We start from the raw sequence: 15,351 nt of genomic DNA, 5'->3' as shown, positions 1-15,351 counted from the left end.
TCTGCATACTAATACTTGCATGGGGGGGGGGTGGATAAAAATGATCATTGAGAAAGGAGGCAGTAGGGAATTATGGAAAGAATCCTACCTTTGGAATATAAAGAACTGGGTTCGAATTCCAGCTCTTTCTTATTATCTTTAAGAGTTGGTAATCATCCCTGAGCTTCATTTCTCAAAGGAGAACCCTGGACTAGTGTTTTCTATTCAAATTACCATTAAGACTACCACACCTGGAAATAGTGTGTTAGTGGATTACTCTAGTCTTCCACTTACCATTTCTGAGACCTCTAACCCTATTCCCTGGCTATTACTTCCCTCTCATTGTTGTTTTCTCTATTAGAATTGGGAACTATGTGGCATATTGGATAGAAAACAGGATTTAGAGTCAGGAAGACATGTTTGAATTCAGATGTGTGACTTGCTCAGGATCTCATCCAAACCTGCAGCCTTTGTGCCTCAATTTCAACATCTATAAAATGGCTATGAGAATAATAATAATAATAATAATAATAATAATAATAATATCTCCCTCCCAAGGTTGTTACCAAATGAGTTAACTTATGTAAGACACTTTGCCAACCTTTAAATGTTCCATAAATATTGTTATCATTATTATAATAAAAGATTATTGAAATCAGGGGCTGTTGCACTAATAAATTTGGATCCCTAGTACTTAATACAGTTCATGACACATAGCAAGTTTAATAAATGTCATTTATTTATTCATTCCCAAGGGTCCCTTCTAACTTTAATTCCATTGACATACTATACTTAGGATGAGCTCTTTTGACCAGGCAGTGAACATGAATTATTAATATTCATTCTTTTAGCTCTGTCCTCTAGATGGTGATAAGAACTACTATGGTTATGTTCTCCTACAAGATACACCCAAATGGTGTAGAAGGTTTCCATGTAGGATCCCTACCTCATTACTGCTCCTAATTGTTGACAAGTTCCCTAGTTGACCTTCTCATGATATTTACCAAACCAAACCAAACAAACAAACAAACAAACAACCAAAAAAAAGCATTTGGATCATTGAGGAGAGCCTTTGGTACCAAACCAACCATCCAACTAATAAAAAAAAAAGAATTTGGATCATTGGGGAGAGCCTTTGCTACCAAACCAACCAACTAACCAAAAAAAAAATTGGGATCATTGGGGAGAGCCTTTTGTAACAAACCAACCGACCAACCAAACAAAAAAAAAAAAAAGCATTTGGATCATTGAGGAGAGCCTTTGGTACCAAACCAACCATCCAACTAATAAAAAAAAAGAATTTGGATCATTGGGGAGAGCCTTTGCTACCAAACCAACCAACTAACCAAAAAAAAAAATTGGGATCATTGGGGAGAGCCTTTTGTAACAAACCAACCAACCAACCAATCAAAAAAAAAAAGCATTTGGATCATTGAGGAGAGCCTTTGGTACCAAACCAACCATCCAACTAATAAAAAAAAAAGAATTTGGATCATTGGGGAGAGCCTTTGCTACCAAACCAACCAACTAACCAAAAAAAAAAATTGGGATCATTGGGGAGAGCCTTTTGTAACAAACCAACCAACCAACCAATCAAAAAAAAAAAGCATTTGGATCATTGAGGAGAGCCTTTGGTACCAAACCAACCATCCAACTAATAAAAAAAAAAAAAAGAATTTGGATCATTGGGGAGAGCCTTTGCTACCAAACCAACCAACTAACCAAAAAAAATTTGGGATCATTGGGGAGAGCCTTTTGTACCAAACCAACCAACCAACCAATCAAAAAAAAAAAAAGCATTTGGATCATTGAGGAGAGCCTTTGGTACCAAACCAACCAACCAATGAACCAACCAACCAAATAACAAAAAAGAAGAAGAAGAAGGAGAATTTGGGTCATTGGGCAGAGCCTTTAGAATCATGAGTGTTCGTACTACATGGGTATGAACCAGGAAAATGATATGCTTCTCCCAGAATACAGAGTGTAGAGAAGCAATACTCTTAACTAGAAAGCAGTTCTGGCTCCCACAGGCATGCTGTTGCAGTGGATTGGGATCTCTCTGAATTCCTTCCACTCAAAGAGAGAGCATGGAAAAATGATCCTTTCTTCTTCCTATGCCTCCCTGCAGAAGGACAACATAATCTTTTAAAATACAACACTACTAAAAACCTCAAAATGTGGCAACAAAATCACATTAAAATAGTCTACGGAAATTAATGCCACATCGATTGAGCCAAGCCATTTCCAGCTCTGATGGCCCCCAAGATGCTTCTTTCCTCTCTTGTAACTGGAAATCTATGAACCTCATTCTGTGGTAACTGGAAGGAGCTCAGTGTATTCTGGGATATGACTGTGCAGCATGTCCTTGGGTCTGAAGGAAAGTAACCTTTTGGGGTCAGCTGGAGCAGAGGAGAAAGAGCACAAAGGAAAGTCTAGCCTTCAAATGGATACCAAGGAGAAATGGATGGTATTAATCAATGAACGAACATGTATTAAGTACCTATTATGTGCCAGGCATTATGCTAAGTTAGCCATTAGAGTGGATCTGTGGCCAAACTTCACCTCAGAACCATAGTAGAAAGATATATGAACTATGGGACCTCAGGAAACTCACCTAAATTCCTGTGTCTCAGTTTCTTCATCTGCAAAATGAGAATTCAGTGACGTTATGAGCTCTAAACTAGAGCTTCTAGATTTAAATCTCAACCTGCATCACAGGATATGGTTCTGAGAGAGACTCGTTTTACAGATAAGAAACAGAGACCCAGGATTGTTAGCTGACTTCTCTCCCGCCAACGCCAACAAAAGATGTGATATCTTGCCCAAGGCCCACAGCTTATAAAGGCAAAATTGAGGGGTAACATTTACTTCTAGGACTTCTGTACCCTGATTTGCCTAAGTGAAAGGTTCAGAGAAATAGAATCTATTTTAGAGTTGAAGCCTAGAAGATGAATGTGTGTGGTTGGGAGTCAGTGGGGAGATGAGTGAGGTAAGGTTGGAGGTAATATATTTAGTAGCAATAACATCAACAATAGTTAACATCTACTTGATACCGAAAAGCTTGTCCAGCATTTGATATACATTATTCTATTTGATATCTGTAGGAGGCAGTGTGTTACAGAGGAAAGTATGCTTAGTTCCAAATCTAAAGACCTAAGTTCAAATTCCATTTCTGATAGTTACTGCTTTGGGGTGTCAACTCAGTTCTCTAGGCCTCAGTTTCTTCATCTGGCAAATGAGGTGGTTGGTAGAAATAACTCCTAAGGTCCCTTCTCATTCTAGATCTGTAATCTTAATATGAGCTATCAGTCTAGCCAGCTTTCTTATGACTCATAAGGTGAAACCAGGGCAAGTTGCCCATGTTTCTGCCTCATGCTGGTCTTTCCTAAATTGAGATTGATATTGATTGACCTACCAAAGAGCCATAAATATGAATTATGGGGAAACACTTGGAAATTAGGAGGAGGAGAGGGAGGAGGAGAAAGAGGTGGATTAGAAGGAAGAGAAGGAGGAGGAGGAGAAGGAGGAGAAAGATGAGGAGGAAGAGGAGGAGAACAACAACAACAGGAGGAGGAGGAGGAGGAGGAGGAGGAGGAAGAAAAGGAGGAGAAAGAGGAGGAGGAGGAAGAGGAGGAGAAGGAGGAAAACAGCAACAACAATAGGAGGAGGAGGAGAGGAGGAGGAGGAGAAGGAAGAAGAGGAGGAGGAGAAGAAGAAGGAGGAGGAGGAGGAGGAGGAAGAGGAGATGATGATGATGATGATGATAACTGACTATCAGTTGCCCAAAAATGTCCAAAGCATGGACCATTTCTCCTAAAATTTCATCGTAATTCAAAGAAAGGGGGAAAGAACAAGATTCACAGAAGAATGGGTAGGGTATCAGTCCTAGAAGGGTTGGAACAGATCAGGTAGACCAAGCCCTTCAATTTACACATTAAGAAACAAAATCCCAGGTGGAAGCCCTGAGTGACCTGCTCCACATTGCAACAGTATTGAGCAACAGAACCAGGACTCAGACCTCTTTTTCACTGCAATGGAACCACTTTAGCTTTGAAGTGAGAGGACATAAATTCAAATCTTGCCCCTGATTATCACTGCCTTATGAGACTTTGGGAAAGTCACTTAACATGTTTGGGTCTCTGTTTCCTCATCTGCAAAACAAGATGCTTGGACTAAATAATCTCTGAGATCCCTTTCAACTCTAGCTCCCTTTTAGAGTGATCATCTTGAAGAAAAGAAGACCCTGGGGGGGGGGGGATGGAATTGTAGCTGTCCTCAAGTATTCAATGAGTTGTCACGTGGAAAAAGGACTTTAGCTATTTTGTCAGCCACAGAGGAGCAATGAGTGAAATTTCAAAGAAGCCAATATAGGCTCAATATAAAGATTATATAAGCAGAGTGGCCCAGGGGAGTGCGGATTGGCCTTCGAGCCAAGAAAAACAGAATATAAGACTTACCTCTGATACATGTTGTCTGCCAAAAAAACTAGAAACAAACAGAGAATTTGTGACTGTTCAACATGGACTTGGAGTCAGAAAGTAATGGGAATACTTACCACCATCAACACTTGCAAACTATCAACCCATTGGCAAGCCACCTCTCCTAACCTTAATATCGCCATTTGGACAATGGGCGATTTTCCTCAGTGGGTCATTGTGAGATTTTATTGTAATAGAATATACCAGAGCACTGGGCAAACTGGTAACTGTTATATACATGCTGTGTATTATTATTATTATTATTATTTGCTCATTTTAATAAAGTGTTTGTAAGAGAATAAATATGGTCCCATTGCTGAGAACATCCTTGTTCAGACTAGATAGGGGCTGACTGATCAAATTCTGACATCCTCCAGGACAGTAATTATGATGCCTACTGGGCAACTAGAACTTACTAAAAGTTCAAAGGATAAAGGAAATTAAGAGTATGATCTAGCAGCTGGGTAGCTCAGTGGATTGAGAGTTAGGCCTAGAGATGGGAGGTCCTAGGTTCAAATCTGGCCTCAGACACACAGACTCCCAGCTGTGTGACCCTGGGCAAGTCACTTGCCCCCCCATTGCCTAGCCCTTACCACTCTTCTGCCTTGGAGCCAATACAGAGTATTCACGCCAAGATGGAAGGTAAGGGTTGAAAAAAAAAAAAAGAGTATGATCTATTATTATCCTTTGTCTTGACAATCAATTCCAATCTCCCTCCACACTCCCATTATTTGCTTCCTTAAAGGTAGTAACAAAAGCAAACCATGTGTTTTATAGGGAGGATACTGAGTAAATCCAAAGACATATTATTGACAGACTGACCCTTAGGGGATATCCTGTACAGGAAGTCCTTGATGTAGGCAGACATTATTGTACATAAAATATAAAGGTCTCCACTTCCTCCACTCCTTTTGGAAAGGTTGCTAATCATTTGGCACCACCTCCTCCACACCATCAAAGTTAGCTACTTTCAAAATTAGCCAGACAAAGGAAAGCACAGATTGTAACAAATTAAGTTACCAAGAATTTTTAAATTGGTCACCCCAAACTGTTCCCAGAGCGTTGCTGATCATATTAACACAGAAGAGTGGAATTTTAGTTCTTATTAGTCCCCATGGGTTCAATTAACATCTCTACATTAGAAAATGGAAGATAATTATCAAATCTGCTTACGCAGTCTTTATCATTCTTCTGAACTCCAGTTCTGTTTCCTCAAGTGTAAAATGGGAATAATAGTAGACCTTACCTCCCAGGGCTAGTGGGTGAGGGTGAAGATTCCAGTGAAATACCATGTATAAAGTAATTTGCTGGTTAATATTTTTATTACAAATCATATGCTATATATTTCCAGTTGCTTATCTCATAAATACCTCAAACTCAATGTTTCCAAAGAAGATCAATCTTTATTTTCCAAACATACCGGTTTCATTTGGCAAAATCACTTGGTCTCCCAAACTTAAATCCTCCCTCCTCTTTCCTTTCTCTCATATCCTACATCTACTTGGTTTCTGAGTCCTGTCAATTCTATTCCCACATCTGTATATCTCTCTCCATTTTTCTACTCTATGATCTCTACCTTAGTTCATTTTTTCACCATATATTGACTATTGAAATACCCTTCTAATTGGTTTCTCTGATTCTGATCTCATGCCTCTTTCTAGATCTTCTAGAGAAGACTCCAGAATCTTCAATTGCTATCCATTTCCTCTAAGATAAAATACACAAATACTCAGCCTAGTATTTGGAGAGCTCTATAATCTGGGTACCAATTACATTTTTTCATCTAGTTTCATACTTTTTTATTATAATTAAACCAACCTCCTGTTAACTATATAAAATATTCCACTTCCCAGCTCCATGCATTCATTATACAAGACCTCAGATACTTTCTAGCTATGTGACCCTGAGTATGTCACTTAATCTGGGTTGCCTCAGTTTCTTCATCCATAAAATGAGCTGGAGAAATGAATGGAAAATCATGTCATTATCTTTGCCAAGAAAACCCCAAATTAAGTCTTAAAGAGTTTTACATTATTGAAATGAACCAATAATAAGGATATAAAGATAGATATGAAAATAGATGAATAACTCCATAGCTCTACATGTGTGTATGTATGTATGTATATATATATATGTGTGTGTGTGTGTGTGTGTATATATATATATATATATATATATATATATATATATATTTGCATGTCCTTCAAGTCACCTAACCCTCATTGCCTAGTCTTTACTGCTCTTCTGCCTTAGAACCAATCCATGGCATATTCTAAGATGGAAGGTCAGGGATTTAAAATAAAAACTTTTTTAAAAATGTAAGTTTTGTGAGTGTTGGAACGGCTTCATTTTAGTCTCTTTATTCCCAGGTTTAAGCGAAATACTTGGTATAGATGTTTGTTGAAATAAATTCAATACTACTAAGCACAGTACCTGGCATATAGGTGAATCTTAATAAATTTTTATTGAAATATTTTTAAAATTATAACTTGCCTTCAAGTTTCCCATGTCAAAGAACATGGGCGGGGAGGGAAATGCCAATTCTGAATGAAATCCTCACTTTTCCATTGGTTAAAAGATGCCTATCAAGCACACCTTGGGTAGTCTGACACAATAAAAAAGTATGAGATATAGAATCATTAAATCTGGGTTCCAATCCAGGCTTAATCAATTACTCTCTATGTGGCCATGGCCATTTCACTATATTTTTCTTAGACTCAGTTTTGTCATCTGCAAAAATGGGAATAAGGAGTGGACCAGATGAGTTGGAAGGACCCTTCAAACTCAAAAGTCATGATTCCCTTAATTGGATGGATCTCACAGTTCAAGGAAAGAGAGACCAATTTGATCAATCTGTCAATCAATAAACATAACTGGTGTTTCTAAGCTTATTTTATTTTTTTAAACCTTTACCTTGGGGGCAGAGCCAAGATGATGGATTAGTAATAGAGTAGTAATACTGCAAGAATCCTCCCAAACCAATCTTAAAATAGTATCTCAAAATGACTGAAATCAAAGATCCAACAAGGACACAAAGTGAGGAGGTTCTCCTGTGGAAAAATTAGAAACTATTTGAAATAATTAATAACTTTATCAAAGTTACAGGATACCAAACACTCACATAAATCATCAACATTTCTACCTAGTTTCAACAAAGCCTAGCAGTAAAAGTTAGAGAAACTATTTAAAATCACTCTAGACAATATAAAATACTTGGGAATCTACTTGCTAAGACAGACACAGGAATTATATGAACACAATTACAAAACACTTTTCACACAAATAAAGTTAGATCTAGACATTTGGAAAAACATTCATTTTCCAAAGATAGGCTGAGTTTATATTATAAAAATGACAATCCTACCTAAATGAATTTCTTATTCAGTGCTGTGCCAATCAAACTACCAAAAAGCTATTTTATAGAACTAGAAAAAATAATAACAAAAATTCATCTGGAAGAACAAAAGGTCAAGAATATCAGAACCAATGAAAAAAAAATTGAAGAATGTTGGCCTAGTTGTACCAGATCTTAAACTGTACTATAAAGAAGTAATCATCAAAAAATAAACTTGGTCCTGTCTAAGAAATAAAAGGATGGATCAATGGAATAGAGTAGGGGTAAATGACCTCAGAAAGGAGTATGGCAAAAATTAGATGTAGATCAATATCTCACACCCTCACACACAAGATAAGGTCAAAATGGGTACATGATTTAAACATAAAGAGATATTATTAGTAAATTAGGAGAACATAGAATAGTTTGCCTCTCAGATCTATGGAGAAGGGAAGAATTTATGACCAAACAAGAGACAGAGAACATTACAAGATATAAAATAAATTATTTTGATTATATTCATTTAAAAAGGTTTCGCACAAACAAAACCAATGTAACCAAGACTAGAAGGGAAAAAACAAAATGATAAAAATGTTTTATAACAAATTTCCCTGATAAAGGGCTCATTTCTCAAATACATAAAGAACTAAGTCAAATCTGTAAAAATACAAGTCATTCTCCAATTGACAAATGGTCAGAGGATATATTATAAGCAGACTTCAGATGAAGAAATCAAAGCTTCTATAATTACATGGAAAATGTTCTACATCCCTCTTGATTAGAGAAATTTAAATAAAAACAACTCCTAGGTACCCCCCCACACCTACCAGATTGGCCAATATGATGGTAAAGGAAAATGGTCAATGTCGGAGGAGATGTGGCAAAGTTGGGACATTAATTCATTGCTGGTGGAGTTGTGAATTGATCCAACCATTCTGGAAGGCAACTTGGAATTATGCCCAAAGGGCTTTAAAACAATGCATACCCTTTGATCCAGTAATATCACAACTAGGTCTGTATTCCAGAGAGATTAAAAAAAAAGTGAGGAGAAAGTACCAATTTGTCCAACAATATTTATGGCTGCTCTTTTTGTGGTGGCAAAGAATTAGAAGTTAAAGGGATGTCCATCAATTAGAGAATGACAGAACAAATCGTGTCATATGATGGTGATTGAATGCTATTGTGCTGTTAAGGAATGATCCACAGGATGATTTCAGAAGGAGCTAGAAAGACATGAACTGATGCAGAGTGAAATAAGCAGAAACAGGAAAACATGTACATAGTAGCAGCAATATTCTGAAATTATCGACTATGATAGACTTAGCTATTATTTGCAATACAATGATCAAGGACAATTCTGAAGGACCTTATGATAAAGAATGCTGTCCACTTCCAGAGAAAGAACTGTTAGAGTCAGAATGTGATTTTTAATTGGGTTTATGTTTTGGAGTTTGCGTTTTAGAAGATTATTGTTACAAAAATGAACAATACAGAAATATGTTTTGCATGATAATACTTGTACAACCCAGACTGAATTGTCTGCCAGCACTGGAAGAGAGAAGGGAAGTGGGGGAGGGAGATAAGCTCCACATAGCTTAGGAAAACTTGTTTGAAAATTTGTTATTATGTGTAATTGGTAATATGTGTGTATGTATATATGTATGTATAAACTCTTCTCTTCTGTCTTAGAATCAATACAAGTATCAGTTCCAAGGCAGAAGAGTGGTAAAGGCTAGGCAATTGGTGTTAAGTGACTTGCCCAGGGTCACAGAGCTGGGAAGTGTCTGAGACCCAATTTGAATCCATGACTTCCCATCTCTAGACCTGTTTCTCTATCCACAGATCCACATAGCTACCCCATTTGAACTTATTTTTAAAAACATGTTTTCAATACTCTAGTTCAATAAAATTGGTTTCCTTTGTAATCCTATGTGTTTTATTTGATGAATTTAAAAACATTTTAAGAAGGCTATCAGAGAGCACAAGAGCACCATGACAGGAGCAAAAAGAAAAAAAATTAAGAACTTCTGTCTTAGGAGTTCAGGAAAGAACATTTCAAAGGGTTTAGAAGACATATAGATACATTCTCTTGGCTTATGATTCTCTAAGAGAAGGGGGCTCAAGAAATATGATTCAATACTTTCAAGAATGAAATTTTGATGGCGCAAATACAAGTTATACCAATGAGGAATAAGAGGGACAACTCTTAAAAAAGACTACCATGGCTGAACCAAACACTTGTAGCTAACTCGGTTGTTGCTATGTTTTTGTTTTTTTTTAAAGACAGGTATTTTCTAATGATTGGCAGAAATGAAAGCAAGAGCAGGTCTTAGTATAAAAGATGTCAAACTAGAAGGGACTTTTGAGTCTATCAAGTTTAACTCCATCATTTTACAGATGAGGAAGCCAAGTCACAGAGATGACTTTACCAGAATTACACAATAAACATCTGACTGAGGATTTGGACCCAGTCCTTTCCAACTTCTAGCCAAAGTTCCAAGTTGCCTCAGCACATGAATATAATTCCTCTTGGATAAGCTCTGAAATCCACTTCTGAATGGGGGAGATCAGGTATAGGAGAATGGAAAATCATTAGATCTACAGGCCAGATAGTTTTTGCTTTGAAGTGAAAAGCTGGTTGAGTGGAGACAGATTAACCTGCAAGAATTGAGTAAGTCCTGAACCCTGGGGAGAAGCGAAGTGAGAATCCTTGTAGCACTTGTACAATAGGGAAGCTGAGTTTGTTATGAAGGAGATGAAAGGAGATGCAACTCAAGAGTGGGATCCATTAGATCACATAAATTCTCATAACCCAGATGACCTTCCCATACTATTATTCACATACAACAAAATTGTCTCAAATTCACAGACAGTGGAAGGTGTTCTGATTAAGTGAAAGCTAATCGATCGCTAGGTATTGAATTTCTTCCTGTGGTCAGAATTGGGTCAGGCACTCTAGATGACCACAAAGCCCTTTTGTTTCAACTTTTGTAGAATATCCTTCTAAAAAGTATCAGTCTTTTCTCCTGTTATAGTAGGTGCCATCTAATGAATATAATTTAATTTTCTTTTGATATATCTAGATAGAATGTCAGAGCTAGAAGAGACCTTCAGGTTCAACTCCCTCATTTGTAAAATGTAGAGACTGAGTCCCAGAAATGACACACCCAAAATGTCACAGCCATTCGGGACACCTTTGACTCTATCTCCCTCAAAGGTATAGTATCAATATCCACAGGCTCTGTGAGTTGGCTGTTGAAGCTGGCTATTTCTGAAGAACAACTCATTCTAAGATCTCAGTCCAGACAAAAACACAACTTTGACCCACTCAATAACCCAAGAGGTGGGATCACCCTCAAATCATGTAGGAAAAACAGAGTTCTGGAGAATCCAACAGCACTATGAAAGAGAAATAAAGGGTGGAGGGATTTCCAGCAGGGATAATATAAACCAGGGATGGGCTAATTCCAGCAGTGGAAGAGATGACCATGATCTGAGTCTTCAAAAACTGAGTATATACTATAGTCACAAGAGGCAGGATGAAGTAATGCAAAGACCATCTTCCTTATATTCAGAAGACGTGATTAAATCCTAGATGTCCCACTTACTATCTGTAGGAATGTTGGCAAGTCCCTTGACCTCTTAAACTACTGTTTTCTTATCTGTGAAATAGGGATACTAAAGATAAGCATTTACTGGATAGTTCCAAATTCCTAGGATTTCTTTTGAGGTATAGTATAGTAGTAGTCTCTTGATAACCGAGGATGACTATTGTCTTTGTGCACTTTCATCTGTGATGTAGATGAGTGTGCACAAAGACACTTGTGCATGAAGGAGATTTAAAGTGGAAAGGTCAATGCACAGAGGCAGTCCCACTCTCTCAGTGTTGGAAGCCTGGGTCCAGTGGCACGAAAAGTCGTTACACCTGGAGACTTCATCAGCTGCATTGGATGGCCCTGTTGTCCTTTGTGCTCCAACACGCCCTGAGCACTCCACAGTGCTTTTCTGCGTCGCCCTCTCAGCCGTTGAACCTTCTTCTTGGTTTCTTCCATCTGTTTGGCTGAAACAGTCTTCACATGCTGGGTGAGCAAAGCCTTAGTTCACCAGGGGTCCATGACGACCCAATGGCTACCCTCACAAGGTTTAGCCAGACTGTCGAAGCCGTTGCCCAGGGTGTGGCTGCTGCCGCATGCTAGCAGCTACTGGGAGCCACAAGTGAGAGCTAGATGTCAGGTGAGGTTCAGAGGCTGGAGAGCTGCCCTAGAAGGGCACGACAAGCCCTCCATACCAGAGATACTACCCCTCCCTGAGCACCCTGAGCATCTTTTGAGGTACATCTTTTATAAAACTTTAAGAGACATATAAAAGTGAATTTTGATCAATAATCAGTATTTATTGTATAATTGTTTTAGCTTATTTATATTTACATATTTAATTTATAGTACATTTGTTTTATTTATTTTAAATAGTATTTTTTAAAGTTTTTTTTTTTTAATTTTTGTTTTCTTTTGTTAATACAAGTTAAATACTCTGGAGAACATAAGATTATGATACATGGTACTTCCAAACAAGGTCCTGAAAACATAGGGAGATCAATTCTCATCAATATTGTAGTTGTGGACATACAAGGTAGAAAGGGCTGGGCTTGATAAGTACTATTAACAGGAAATACCACTTTATTTTAAAAGAAGGGAAAGGATGCAAATAGGGAGGAAGGAAGGAAGGAAAAATAGGGAGGAGGGAAGAGAAAGGAAGGAGAAAGGCAAGAAGAATGAAAGAGGGAGGGGAAAAGGAGGAGGGAAGGAAGGAAGGAAGGAAGGAAGGAAGGAAAGGAAGGAAAGGAAGGAAGGAAGGAAGGAAGGAAGGAAGGAAGGAAGGAAGGAAGGAAGGAAGGAAGGAAGGAAGGAAGGAAGGAAGGAGGAAAGGAAGAAAGAAAGAAAGAAAGAAAGAAAGAAAGAAAGAAAGAAAGAAAGAGAGAGAGAGAGAGAGAGAGAGAGAGAGAGAGAGAGAGAGAAAGGAAGAGAAGAGAAGAGAAGAGAAGAGAAGAGAAGAGAAGAGAAGAGAAGAGAAGAGAAGAGAAGAGAAGAGAAGAGAAGAGAAGAGAAGAGAAGAGAAGAGAAGAGAAGGAAAAAAGAAGGGGAAAAGAGAGGAAGGGAGGAAAGGAAGTAGAGAAGGAGGAAGGGAGGGAGGGAGGGAGGGAAGGATGTAGGTAGGGAGGAAAGGAAAAAAAGGAAAGGAAGGAGGGAGGATTGAATTTTTCCATGTAGAATATTGGACTTGGAGCCAGAAGACCTTGGTTTGAATCCCACCTCACACACTTGCTGTCTGATTCCAGGATAATTATTACTTAAAGGTACATATCTTACCTTTCTCACCTATAAAACTAGTACAGTAATACTTACTACCCAACTAACAGGTTGTGAGGGAAATGCTTTGCAAGCCACAAAGTGCAATATAAATCAGCCAGCAGTCAGCATCCACTCTGTCTTAAAAATAGAAGGCAGAAGATCCTTCTGGTTCATGAAAGATCCTTGGTAGGTTGGCTTCCCCTGCAGGGGCATTATTTTGGAAAAGTACGGAAAAACCACAGCTTAGAAGAAAAAGATCCAAGAGCCTACTTCTAGCTCATCTCTTTGAAGAGAAGGGAAGTCCTCAAGTATTGCATATTGCAATTATTTTAAGGCTTTCTCCACTGATTTCTATTCTTTATTTCCTTTTTGTCTTTAAGAATATTAATTGTTATATGGATAGCTCTCTAGGGAAGGGGGAGAAGGAATGATATTAGGGAAAGCTATGGTAGTATAAAAACAAAAATGATCAACAAAACTTGTTTAAAAAAATAAGTAAGCCTGGCTCTTCGCCACATTTGAATTGCACCATTTAGACAGTGAAATCCCTCCTCTCTTCCTCTCTTCCAATGTATTCTTTCCTAGTAAATGGCCTGTTTCAGCCAAGCAGCTGGTTGTACAAGACTTCCTATTACCTGCTAAGATTTTGGAAAGATGTCATTTATCTGAGCTTACTGCCCAGGCAAATTTGCATAATTGCACATGGTTGTACTGTACTGATAAAGCAGTTTTGCATTTTATTTTCTTTGCTTATTTTTTTCCCTGTCAGGATAGCCAAGAACATCAGTGATGTTCATCTCTTTCCTCTGTTTGAGGGAAGGTCAGTAATCAATGTTACTGCTGTCTAGCTCAGAGTTCCCTCCTACATACAGAGTTCCCACCTGGCTTTGCCAGTCTATGTACCAGAGTTACTGTGACCTCTCCATCTAGTCATTCCTAGAGCAGAAGAAAGATGGTAAGGGAGTTTTGCTTCATCAATGACTATTCCTCCTCCCGCCACTATAGGATGCTCTAACTTGGTGTCCATCCTGTTGGATGAACCTTTGGAAACTGAATCCTAGTATGTCTGTTTCCCATCCTTGGTATTCCAAATTCCCACCTCTGCACCTTTGGACAGACTAGACTTCATTTTGTGAATGCTTTCCTTTAATGCCTGCTCCTTTTATATTCAAAGGCCAGCCAGGTGGTATAGTAGATAGAGCACCAAGCCTAGAGTCAGGAAGACCCATCTTCCAGAGTTCAAATCCAGCCTCATAAACTCACAAGCTACATGCCTCTGGGCAAGCCACTTAACATTGTTTGCCTCTCTTTCCTCATCTGTAAAATGAGCTGGAGAAGAAAATGGCCAACCATTCCAGTATCTTTGCCAAGAAAACCTTAAATGAGGTCATAAGGAGTCAGGTACAACTGGAAATATAATTTGGATTCAAGGTATAGCTTGAGTACCACCTCCTACATGAAGTCTTGCCTAATCCCCTAGTTGTTAGTTCTCTTCATCCGAGTATTTGTAGTTATTTTGTATTTGCTCATCTATTTAGAGGTGTGAGATCAAAAAATTAATAGCCACTACTCCAAGTATTATATTTTTATAAGATTTAATAATAATAACTTGAAATAGGGGGCCGCTGGGTATCTCAGTGGATTGAGAGCCGGGTCTAGAGACGGGAGGTCCTAGGTTCAAATCTGGCCTCAGACACTTCCCAGCTATGTGACCCTGGACAAGTCACTTGACCCCCATTGCCTAGCCCTTACCACTCTTCTGCCTTGGAACCAATACACAGTATTGATTCTAAGATGGAAGGTAAGAGTTTAAAAATGATAATAATTTGAAGTAAGGGAAACTGATAGCCTAAGCAAAACGAACAATCTGGACCACGAAAAGCAGGAGAAAGAGAGAGCGAGAAGCAGAGTTACACACTTTATCAATACAGCGTAATGATGAAACGTGGGGACAAAAAAGGAAAGGGATTCTGGGAAATGAAGTCCAAGGGTATAAAATTCTATTTATACACAGGTTACCCATGTTCCCTCACTTCCAGAAGGTTGACTTCCTTTTTATTTTTTCTTTTATAATCCTAGAACACAGTAGGGACTTAATAAATGCTTGTCAAATAAATGAATTAGTGAATATTGTTTTATCTTTATCAAACCTGCAACTAATGAATACAATTGATGAGTCTTACATGACAAGCCTCTACACACACAAGACTTG

This window comes from Monodelphis domestica, chromosome 8, assembly GCF_027887165.1.
Source record: "Monodelphis domestica isolate mMonDom1 chromosome 8, mMonDom1.pri, whole genome shotgun sequence".
Classification (NCBI taxonomy): domain Eukaryota; kingdom Metazoa; phylum Chordata; class Mammalia; order Didelphimorphia; family Didelphidae; genus Monodelphis; species Monodelphis domestica.
Note: the sequence above shows the minus strand (reverse complement) of the source record.